The following is a 12413-nucleotide window of genomic DNA, read 5'->3' as shown; positions in this document are numbered from 1 at the left end:
TTAGTTATTATTTTCATTTTCTTAGTGAGGAGCATGAAGCTTGGTTACTAAGTAGTGGGTTTGGGTCAGTGCCAATGTCAGAGTTCAAGGGCTGTCCACCATCTCAGCTTTTCTAACTTCTTGGACCTGAAACAAAATTTGTCAGGAAAGAGAACTTGACTCGAAGGGCTCACTAGCCAAGGGAACATTTGGAGATGTCTGCAGTGAATCTGCTGGCTGGCTGGGTGATGCTACTGGCATCTAGTGGATGGAGGCCAGGGATGCTACTGAATATCAATGCTCAGTTCAGCCCCCACAACAAAGAGCTCTCTGGCCCCAAATGTCAGCAGGGCTGGGGCTGAGAAACCCTGAGCAAGAGAGTGGCCCTTGCCAAAGCTGCTCTCAAAAAACAAAACAGAACAAAACAAAGGAATAAAAACAACAACAAAACTTGCAAGGACACTCAGCTATAATCAGACTGCACAAATTTTAATACTTTAAGTACCTTGAAAGCCTCTTAGGGGACAAAAAAGTGGGAAAGTTGCCTTTGCTACTTTGTTACATAAATATAAGACTTTGGGTCCTGCAATTTCCAAGCAGCTTCTTTAATACCATGTATTAGGAAGGAAATAGAAAATGCTCAGCAAATTAATGCTGAAATTTTTCTTTGCTACTTCTTTAGGCCTGTTTATCGTCTGCCTAAAACTCTGCCAACAATGACTTGATTGTTCTCTCCATCTCTGTTCTGGCTTTCCTTGAGTCTGTCACCCATCATCATCTTTCTAAAACACAGGTAAGGTCATACTACTGCTAAACCCTTCCAGGGCCCCTTATTGCCCCCAGAATCAAGATGACTTATTCTGCTCAGCTGGGACTTGGGGCTTCTATGATCCTGCCCCAATCTGACTCTCTCAACTTCATTTCCAACATCTCTCTTTCCGAGCGTTCCTCATATTCCAACCACGCTACAACACTTGTTCTTATTGGTTGGTGGTGGACAGGGTCATAGCCTCTGTCGTTTTGATGAAGCAATTCTTTCTTCTTGGAATGCACTTTTATTTGTCAGTTATGACCAACCTTCACAACAAGGTACAGTTCAAATGCCACCACTTCAAATTGTTCTATGATTTTCTAAATTTCAAATAAATTCTTTTACCTGTAAAATCCCATAGTCTTTACTCAGTACCCTGAAATTTGGATGTGCATGCATGTGTGTGGATTATATGTGAAATATATAATATGTAATATATAGAGAGATTATACAATATGTGATATATGCTATATCAGAGGGTTTTTTTATATTGGTGCAAGAACATCCATATAAGTCAATGGAAGAGAGTAGAGAACCTAGAAATGAACTCCAGTGTATGATTTAGTATGAATTTAGTACAAAGTAAAAGGGGCATTTTAAATCAGCAACTAAGCAGTCATTAAATACGTACAGCACTTAATACAATTTCAAAATACACTCAGGTGGATTAAAAACTCAAATATTTAAAAACCACTATAATAATATTTAAGAAAATATATTCTTAGGATAGGTAAGCCTTAAATAATACATAAAAAAATAGAAGTGAAAAGAAAAAAAGCAAAACATATAACTTAATTTATTTGCTTTTTTATTGGAAAAAATTCACTTGAATAAGGTGGAGACATACTGGGAGAAAATATTCATGTTAATAATATTTTAATAGTAATATTAAAAGTATTAACAAAGTTTAACATAGATATGTAAAGAGCTTTAAGAGTTCAATAAATAAAAAGTGGCCCAATCAAAATAATAGATAAATGATGTAAGAAGGTGGTTCACAAACTAGAAAATACAAGTGGCCATTGAACACAAGAGAGTGAACTTCACTCAGTAATCAGTAAAACATAAAGCTATCTACCACATCCCTCTTTTAGTCCACATGTTTTGCAAAACATAAAAACTGCTAATAATATCAAGTTATTGTGAGGGTGTGGAGAAATAGTAACTCTTGTATATTATAGTTATGAATATAATTGATAACATTTATTTTCAAAATAATTTAAGTTTCACTGATATTTAAAATGTGCAAATTCTTTGGTGTAGCAGTGCCATCCTAGGAGTGAATCTCTGTGAAATATGCACACGTGCAAAACAGAGGAAACTGAAATGTACATCAGAGGGGAAATGGTTAAGTCAATGATGGCATGTATGTACTATGGGATATCGGACAGCCACTGAAAGGGATAAGAGAGAGATATACATATTGGCATGAAAAATTTTCTCAGTCATATTCTAAACTGAAAAAGCAAGACATGGCTATGGACAAGGAGACAGCCCTGGACTGTACACTCACTTTCTGGAAGAGTGTATACTAGAGCTTAACTTTGGGAGGACATGTGAGTTTAGGAAAAGAAAGATTCTTTACTTTTTAATTTTGGCTCTTTACCTTCATTTTTATTGCTTTATGGCTTGATTTAAAAAATATAACTAGATACATGTATAACTTTTATAATTTTGAGAATGGTAAAATCAATATTTAAAAGGATAACTGTAACAGCTACCATCTGTTAAGCACCTAGCTTCAAAGCATCATGAAAATTGTCTTAAGTGCGTCATCCCGTACAACCCATGAGCAGCCTGCTAAAGGCATGCGTTATGTCATATTATGGACCAAGAAACTGAGTTTAAATGAGTTGAAGCATTTGCTCTCTGGAAATAGGAAGAGTAAGCTGTGGAGCCAGATAAGAACAAGATCTGTCTAATAGCCAAGCCAACACCCCTGACTGCAAGGAAGAATGAGAGCATTCGGTGGGGAGGGTGCCCTGGTAGAAAGGGCTGGGACAGGTGGGCTGGAGTACATGAATCAGTCAAGGGTGCTCAGGGCCAGGAAAAGATACGGCACATACCTTAGACAGCACCAACAGGCCAGAAGTGGGGGAGGGGTATGTGTGAGCAGTAATAAGGGTCCAGCCTGGTAAAAGGCATTGCATTGTACTTGTAGTGGCTGTGTGGTGGGGAGGTATGAAGCCAGGTCATCTTAAAGGCACAGGGTCAAGGCTCAGAAAATTGCCCTAGGAAGGAAGGAGTTAATTTGTGCTGGAAAATCATGCAGGATGTGGAGAGGGGTAAAAGTGAGCAGAACCTTCTGGGAGGCAGACTTCAGCTCAATGAAAGGAATATACATGTAAGCTCCAGAGGATCTGGAAGAAAAATGAAAAGGCTGGACTGACTGCATAAGGAAGGCAATTCCTGCTCCCTGTTGCTGGAGAAGCCCTGCCTTGGTCAGGGATGCAACAGGAAAAACGGAAGCTTGACCTTGCACATGACCCCCAGTATTCAAAGTCTGTGTTTGCCCCTGCCCAGCACTCCCCGATCTCCACCCCCCCCTTTTTTTTTATTTGGGGAACTATTTCTCCTCCATTGGATGCAGTCCTGATAAATCCATCAAGATGCTCCCACCTCTCCTAAACCCCATGAAGCCGATCCTTCATTCTCCCTGGAATTTGAATCTTAAGCAGAGTCACATAAGGACTGAATAAAATGGTTAGTAGTCCCCCCGCCTCCCAAGGCAGTGACTTGAAGGTCTGTCTAGTTGTCTGACCTCTTCCCTGGAGTCTCTCAAGAGCCTCCCCCCATTGCAGGTCTGAGCAGTTAGCTACAGTTTCTCATCCCAGTAAATTCTGTTTGACCTAGGTTGACTGCAGTTAGTTTCTATAGCATCTTAACACAGAACCTCAAGTGATAAGAGGATTTATAAGTTACTGGTACCCAGACTTGATCTTTTTTTTTTTTTTTTTTTTTTTTTTTTTTTTGTCATTCGTTTATGCAGAGCCTTACATATGTTGGGTTCTGTTCTTGGCACTGGGGATCCAAGCCCAAGGATCCTAGGCTTAGAGAAAAACAAGCCCAAGAGGCTGAAGGAGTCAACCAATGAGGGAATATTTTGGGGTGAGGGAATATTTCCTAGTGGAGTTGACACTTAAATTGAGTCGAAGAGTAAACCTGTTCCAACCATGCTTCTTTCTGCATCCGGCTACTGTTTCCATATTAGCAAGCACATTTCCATCTGCTACTCAGTGTCATTGAACTTGTGTCCCTAAAAGCACTGGTAGGGATAAAGGAGTTAAATAGATTTTCATAGGGAAGTTTGGGAAGTTACGCATTTAGAAAGCTCCTTTGAGAGAATGGTACGTGTTTCCAAAAAAGTAACCAAGAAACGAACCCCTGGAGTCCAGCCCAGTTCTGATTTAGCGAGGCAGGAGTCACTCTGTAATTGCATTCTTTTTTATGACAAAGATAATTGAATCATAAAAATACAAAGCACATTGGTCAAAATGACAGATATGACCCACATGTGGTCACCTGGAGTAGGTCTGTGTCAGTGAAGTGGAAAGGAGAGTCCTTTCTCCTTGGCTTCCAGATTGTCTATCCTGCACACTTAACGCTTTGTTTATCTGTGTCTCATTAATTACGATTTTTCAGCTTCTGAAATCCCATGACACAGCGGGGAGTGTATGTGCATAGTTGTGTTTATAAATGGTTATTAAAGGAATGCGGCATTCTGGGCAGACCTTTGGGATGATGATGTTAAACCATAATATAATTTACTTGAGCAAACATTGATTAAGCATCCTCTTTATGCCATGCCCTATGGCTAGAATCAGCGGATACAGAAATGAAAAGGCCATTCTACCTTTGAGGAACTCTGTAGCGGGGAAGACAGATTCAAAAAGGGCTAATGAGATGATGAAATCAGCACGGGACTGTGAGAGCACCGAGAAAAAGCAATTCATTTTGCAGACGCTCCCAGGAAGGCTTCACAGAGGAAGTGACATTTGAGAAGAGTCTTGAAGGGTATGGAGAAGGACCACCCACGTAAGGCCAAGATCCTTGAAAGCGAATGAGCCCAGAGCACTGCCCAGCACTCTGTGTAATGCAAAGGGGGAGGGATGGGGAGGGCGTAGTCCTCACAGGTGATGGTCCTCGTCCCCGCTCTTTACCACAGGTTGTCACCATTATGTTCAGTACAGCCTAAGAAACTGGATAACTCTAACGCTTTATTCCTTTTCCTATGTAAGACCACATCCTCACTTGTCAATCTCAATACATTTGGTGAGCAACAGAAGTTTTCAGAGTATTGTTTTCAGGCTCAGTTATGTGGTTTTATATTTTGCACACTCAGGTGATCACCAAACGTCTACCTGTTCAGCAAAGACAGCTCTTTGGCCATGCGGTTGACGTCCATCTGAGAGCCACTGCTTTGGAATTTCATAATATGAACAGCGACTGACAATTTTATTTTGCCTTATCTTTGAGAAAAAAAAATGATTAACAAGCAAACCAATGACAACAAACACAATTACTAAGTTGATATTTTACCTGCTTGAAGGAGAAAATTTTTTGAATGGCCACCAAAAGGGACTAATTCTAAACAATTAAAAATACATAAATTTACTCAATTTTAATAAATTCTTATTCGTCTCTGAAGGCTGGTATGTGAAGGACTTTTTATGACACCTGTTCTAGCGTTGATGCCCCATAGCACCGCACTGTGCCTCCTCATGGATGCCACACCATCTTGTACTGTAGACACTCATGTGCATTTGAGCTTTCCTACCGTCATATGATTCCCATTAGACTAGAACTGCTGTCTGGTTCACCTTTGCTTCCTCTGTCCACCCAAAGTACTTAGATCCTTAAATTTTTATATAATTGAATTATATAATATTGTGAAATAACCATTTTTATACACAAGGAGTCTGAAATAGACACGTTCCTTTGGTCATTACTGGAAGTACGTACTCTCCCAGTTACTTATTTTTACTGCCCCACCAATCTGATTGCTCCAAATTAATGACTTTTAGCCATAGGAGGTTCCAACGTGAAAATGTCTCCCAGATTAAATACGTCGTCATTACAGTACTGCTCTTCGGGCTAAACAGAATTGATGAGTCGTATGGTTTAGATCTGAAGATGGGGCCTAGATCCTTCCCTCCTCTGTCAACAAACAGCTGTAGGAATGACCGGACCAGGCACTTCTCTGCGTTTAGTTTTCTCAAATGCTAAATGGTGACTTGGTTGCCTTCAGTGTAAGACTGTGATCAAGATGAAGACCATAGATATGAATACACCAAGTATGATACAAAAAAGCTGTTAAATATTGCCATGAAATATCAAACCAGACTTTTTGCCTCATGCTTTGGGTACCATTTCCATTGGCAGAGAAGCACGAAATCATATGATTGAAGTTTCATTTATTTAGCAAGCACCACTGAGGCTCATATCAGGCACGGGGAGTAAAAATATAAATGAAACCCTGTCTCTGCTCTCAGAGCTCCATGGGGTCAGCCATTTACAAGCCATTACTGCAAAACATAGTGATAAAGCCAGCAACATGGCACATTTTCAAAGTACAGAGAGGACAAACAAATTCCTTGCCTGAGGAATCAGAAAATGCTCAGGAGAAGTAATATTTGAGGTGAGCCTTGAAAGATAGCAAGAATTTAATAGGTATAGTAGGCAGAATAATGCTCCTTCCACCCTCAGATACCCATATTCTAATCCCTGGCACTTGTGAATATGTAACATTACGTGGAAAAAGGGAATTTTCTAATGTGATTAAGATTAAGGAACTCAGCCAGGAAAACTGGACTAGGTTATCCAGGTGGGTCCCCCAAAAATCACATGAGTTCTTAAAAGCGGGGAACATTTCTTGTCCAGCCATGGTCAAAGGGAGATGCAAATGTGGAAGGACAGCCAGAGGGATGTGACGTGAAGACTCAAATCTGCCAGCGCTGCCTGTGGAGATGGAGGAAGGAGCCGAGGAACGCAGCCCTACCGGCATCTTGACGTCAGCCATTGAGACCCACGCTGGACTCCTGACCTCCAGAACTGGGGGATAATAAATGGGTGTTTTTTCTAGCCACTAAGCCTGGGATAATTTGTTACAATATCAATAGGAAATTGACAAAATGAAAAGGTTTACCAAATGGAAGCATAAGCAAAGCCTTGAGGCTGAAGAGAGAATGGTAATTCCTAGTAACTGCAAGTAGTTCCACGTGGCTGGAATGTAAACTGGACAGAGGAGCAAAGACAAGAGAAGGCTTGGTGATAACAACAGCAATAACAATAGCAGCAACAACATTTATTGGGTGCTTCATGTGTTCCAGATGCACGTCTAAGTGTTCTGCATGTATTAATTCTAACACTCAAACGTCCTATGAGATAGTAACGATTATTACCTTTCTGAAACCAAGAGGAAGCTAAGTAACTTGCCTGAGCTTAACACAGTACAGTAGAGCCAAGCTAGGATTCAAACCCGAAGTCTGGCTCCAGCTTCCCGCTTCCGACCACAACACTCTAATGGGCAAAAGCAGGGCCTTGGGGAAGTTTATAGATAGGAGAGAGACAATCAGATCAGTTTGAGTAAAGAGAAAAAGAACTTCGTTCCTTCTTATTGTGCATTCTGTGTGCGTGTGTGTGCTGGTCTTGTTTATCATCGACAGACAGCAACACATGAGCAGATAGGAAACAAGAAAAGGCTAAGGGGAAGAAAAGCGGGGAGGAAGAAAATGATACAGAGAGGGCCGGAAAAATATTTCCCAGGGATGGATAACTGATGCAAATATTTCCAGTGAAGTCTGCTGTTACTATTTCACAACTCCAAGCACCTCTGTTTTCCCTGCCTTTTGACAAGAACCAGGAACCACTTCCTTGGCCCACACTTCCTGTCACTAATGGTGATTCAGCATGTTTGTGTGTGTGCACTTAATTCTTAAAAACCACAGTGTTCTCAGATACTTCTTGCCACACCGTTAGGTCATTTTAAAAGAGGCAGTATTAGTTCGTCTCCCAAGGCACCCCGCTGGCAGTCCCATTTGGATGCCCTGTCACATCCCAAGTGCAGACGAATTCCTACAGATCAATTCTATTTGCTCCTGACCCTTGTCGTCTTAGAGATCTCCTCAAAGAATAAGTAAGTCAATGAATGAATAAATCCCCCCTTGGAAGAATACTTTATGCTAGCTCTAGATGAACTAGAAGCTTTTCTGAACATGATTTATAACAAAACTAAATAAAACAATTGCATCTTAACAATCATCTGGAGATTTTAAGATATACCAGCGCCCAGGCCCCATCCCAGATCCATGAGAACAGAACCATTAGGGATGGGGTATGGGTATGGTTAATTTTTAAATGCCCTACACTCCTGTGATTCCAATGTTCTCTATGATCAGAAACCACGTCTGCAAGCTTGTGAGAGCCCTTTCAGCCTTCACAGAGAAGATAAAACCATGCCTTTGGAGTCAGAAACACAGGTTGGATTGCTGTCTCCCTCCCTCAATAATTTGAGGAAGTTGTTCAGTATTTCTGAGCTTCAGGCCTTCCTCCCCTCACTGCGACTTAATGCTTTTTTTCTTAGAATTTTTAGAAGAACTAAGTGACATCAAACATATGAAGCAACTGGCACAGCCTGACACACAGTAGGTGCTCGGTAAATGGAAAGTCTTCTCTCCCTTTCCCATACTTCCTCCTGTAGAAGTCCAGGTAAGGGCATCTGCAGGGCAAGAAGCAGGGTGGTCCCCTGGTAGCCCCAGTGCCTCCCTCCGGCCAGAGGCCCTGCACGCAGACTGTCTTTCACCGTGTCTCCAAAAGCTGTTCCCAGAGCTGGCCTGCACCCTCCCTGGGCGGCTGCCCAGACTCGGACACATCGTCCCTAGGCTTACAGGAGTACTCTCACTCTTGCCCTGTACCAAACGCAATCAGTGAGGTAGTCCGTGTTCTAGAGTACGATTCTACACTTTGTTTAAGGGTACCCTGGCCTGGACCTCCTTTCCACTGGGCTCAAGCTGCCTGCTAACCCTTCTGCTTGGACTGCTAGCCCGTACCAAGCAATGATAGCTGGCAGGAGCCAGAACTCATTACTCAATACCAGCTTTCCAAGAGCTTGCCAGGGACCGTGATTTGAATGCCTTTGCTATGAGGATGACTAAGGAACAATTGCCCAATAGTTCTTACTACTCCAATCTCCTGTGAGCATCAAGCCTCTGGTATTCTTCCACATGACCCATATGTAAAAACTGCTTGAGATGCTGTATTTCTGCTCCCAATGCCAATGTATGGGGTTTTCCCCACACCAAGTAATTTTCCAGCACCGAATGGACGTCCTACAATTCAACTCAATTCTGCCGCTGTCTCCTTGGAGCAAGCACCAGATCCCACAAGTTAAGGGCTCAGTCCTGCCAGGCTGTCGTCCCCCCATTTCAGATGCCACTTGCAAGACCAGGTTATTACCTGGACTTCTGACCAAAATGTCTACAGATCAGAGGTTTCAATGGCTCCCCACCTAGGGTTCAATTACTTTGCTAGAGTGGCTCCCAGGACTCAGAGAAACATTTACTTACAAGATCGCCAGTTTACTATTAAAGGATATGACTCGGGAATAGGCAGCTGGAAGGGATGCACAGGGGAAACTATGGGGCAAGGGGGCAGAGCTTCTGTGCCCTCTCTGAGCACACCGTTCTGCCAGTGCCTGCATGGATTCACCTACCAGAGAACTCTCGGAACCCATTCTTTTGGGGTTTTAATGGTGGCTTCCTCGCAGGGGCATGCTTGTGAACTCATCAGCTATTGGTGATTGAAGTTAACCTCCGGCCCCTCTCCCTTTCCTGGAGGTCAATCCCTATCCTTAGGGGACCTAGGGGTATTTCAAAAGTCACCTCATTAACATAATAAAAGGTCCTTTTTACTGCTCTCATCACTTAGGAAATTCTAAGGGTTTTAGGGGCTCTGTGCCAGAAACTGGGATGGGGAACAATGACATATATTTCTTATATATAAATCACAATATTATAGGTGCACTTAGGAGTTTGGCCCTCACAGCACGGCTCTCATCTGGACAGCACTTCTATCGCAGCGGAGTAGGAAAAGCACTGCTCAGGAATGGTACTGGAGGACTCAGGCCAGCCTGCTCATTCCGTGTACAATACTTTACAGTGTACAGACACTGCAGCGCGCTGACTTCCCGGGACCCTCTCCAGAGTGCCACTGGGGTGGCAGGACAGAGGTTGTTACTATGGGGTTGGCCAGAAAGTCCATGACGTTTTTTTACGTAAAATAAAAGGTACATTTTTTTCATTTTCATCAATAACTTTATTGATTTGGATATTTTGAGTATGTTGGCTGTCTCCTGCTATTGGCTTCTAGTGGGTAGAGGCCAGGGGTGCTGCTAAACCTCTTCCAAGGTGTAAGACAGCCCCACAGCAAAGAATTATTTGGCCAAAATGTCAATAGTACCAAGAAACTTCACAAACCATTTTTGACAGGTTCAATCAGTCACAGCACCTTTTCAATACGCTGCAAATCTTTCTTTTGCCCTTCAGTTGCATTTTTACCTTTCTTGAACTAATAAAGCAGAATATGCCAAAAGTGTTGCCTATTTTCTTCCATCTTTAATATTAAAATGGCTGCACAAAAATTTCACCAATTTTGATAAGTTTTTTTAAGTGCACTCTGATACGACAGCTGTCACAATACAATCTAACAAAATTGTTTTGAATGAAGTTAAAGACAACTAAGCATGCCTAGAGCCACTCTATGGAGGGGAAAAATGGGCTTTTTGGCCAACCCAAAACCAAGGCTTAGAGTCAGACTTCAAAACTCAGTTTCCTCTCACCAAATCAAGCACAAAACCACACATGTTCTTTCCATGTTTGAGGTGGGTCCAGGGTCTCATTTACATAGAGACAATGTCAATGGGCTGTTATTCCCAAATGACTCAGTTGAAAAGTGCTATAACCTGGACTGTTAAGGCTGGAAGGCAAGTGAAGCAGGGACTGTCCACTTCTATTCTTCCTAAACCCATGGTCATTGTCCAAGCTGGTCTAGGTGTGTTGTCAAAATTTCCAGAAAAATTGATTGAATGATGCATGAGAGAAGGAATTTCTCCTTTGCAGTAACTCCTGCCCTGGCTGGGCTTTGGGGGCTAAAATCATCTCCCATCTGGAGATTCCCAGTGACTTGTTCAGGAAGCATCTCCACTTGGTGTGGAGTGGACCAAGGCTTCTCCCCTAAGCCCCTGTTTTTCATGCCTGAAACCAGAGACTCCTCTTCAATAAGACCACTGAGGAGGAATCCCTGGGGGTCTGAAGGATTTGAATTTGGGCTGGATCCCTGTGTCTTGCATCTTGCATATGCAGAGACATAGAGACAAAGAGAGAGAGACCCATTGGTTCAGGACACCCAGAACAACTGCCTTGTTAGTTGTTCGCAGGCAGTCAGTGTTAGGATCTGAAAGACCCTCCACTTTCCTGTGTCCTGATATCATAGCCCACCTAGAAATCCAGGTCCCAACGGTGCAGAAATTGGTAATACTCCAGCTGCCTCTGAGACGATCCTCCAGGAGAAATTTGTCAAGTGGTTGCTGATAAAGACGACAAATAACTGACCAACTGTGTGATTCTGGAGTCACCAAGTAGTGCAGAAGAACCAGGGCAGCAGAAAGAGTAACTGGAGTGTGCAGCCTGCTGCTCACTGCGCAGGTGCCGGCCAGCCACACGCACATGCATGTCACTAATGTCACAGCTCTCTGAGACGCAGGGCATGGCATCCCCACTTCTCAATCACCTAAAGAGGTCAAGACAAACGAAAACAAAAAGTGCTCCAAAAGACACCAGCAGGAACATTGAAAGAACTCCAGGGTATAGCTCTCGGCAAAAAGGATACGGGCACCTTCAGAAAATCTTATACTATTCCCAGAAATTGAGAAAGAAATGCCCTACTTATGGCCATTTCTAAATGTGCTCCTACTCCATGGTTAGTCCACAGTTAGACCTCCAGAGACCTTTAAGCAGCCAAATGCCAATTAGACACCAACCTGGAGCATTTCTCTTAATTTTAGGAAGAAGCAACAACCAATACAAAAGTTCAAAATAAAATTTCAATTTTTGCTATCAGCTGGCTCAGTGTCTGTACTACAACTCATTCTTGCTATCCCTGTCCAGACTTGAGGTTGTTTCCCTGCCTCTCTGCCCACTAGAGAGAGGAAGGGAGGAGGGAGGTATGTGAGTCCTCACTCACTGCTTCCCCAGCTGCTGTGTGGATCAAACAAGGTGACAGATGTGAAAGTGTCCCCAAGCTCCACAGCACTGTACAAAGGCTGTTTATTAGCACTAGGCATGCTTTTATATGCAAAACCTGCAGTGTCTTCCCCAATCTCCCAGCTTGGATGAATTATTCTAGAACATTCTGTGTATCTCTCCACCACAGCACTGTTCTCATTGCATTGCCATGGTTCTCTCCTTAGGGGGAAAGTCATATAATTTGCTGATCGTTTGAACTACAGTGCTTGTAGTATAAGGCAACATGAAGTGCTTAATGAAACATGCAAACCTGAGGACACTTTCCCCTTTCCTGGTCCTGGGGGTCAAGTGGTCAGCCTGACCTTTAGCCTGGGAGCCGCCTT

The 12413-nt window shown here is 42.7% G+C and overlaps 1 pseudogene; it reads right to left on the bottom strand.

The window, feature by feature from the left end:
- Window positions 1-11553, bottom strand: part of LOC129079118 (charged multivesicular body protein 1B2-like) — a 138929-nt pseudogene extending 127376 nt beyond the window's left edge.
- Between the last annotated feature and the right edge of the window lie 860 nt (window positions 11554-12413).

Source organism: Pteronotus mesoamericanus, unplaced genomic scaffold (genome assembly GCF_021234165.1).
Source record: "Pteronotus mesoamericanus isolate MK-2021 breed Mesoamerican mustached bat unplaced genomic scaffold, CSHL_Meso_final contig_78, whole genome shotgun sequence".
In the NCBI taxonomy this organism is placed as follows: domain Eukaryota; kingdom Metazoa; phylum Chordata; class Mammalia; order Chiroptera; family Mormoopidae; genus Pteronotus; species Pteronotus mesoamericanus.
Note: the sequence above shows the minus strand (reverse complement) of the source record. Positions and strands in the feature narration are given on the sequence as shown.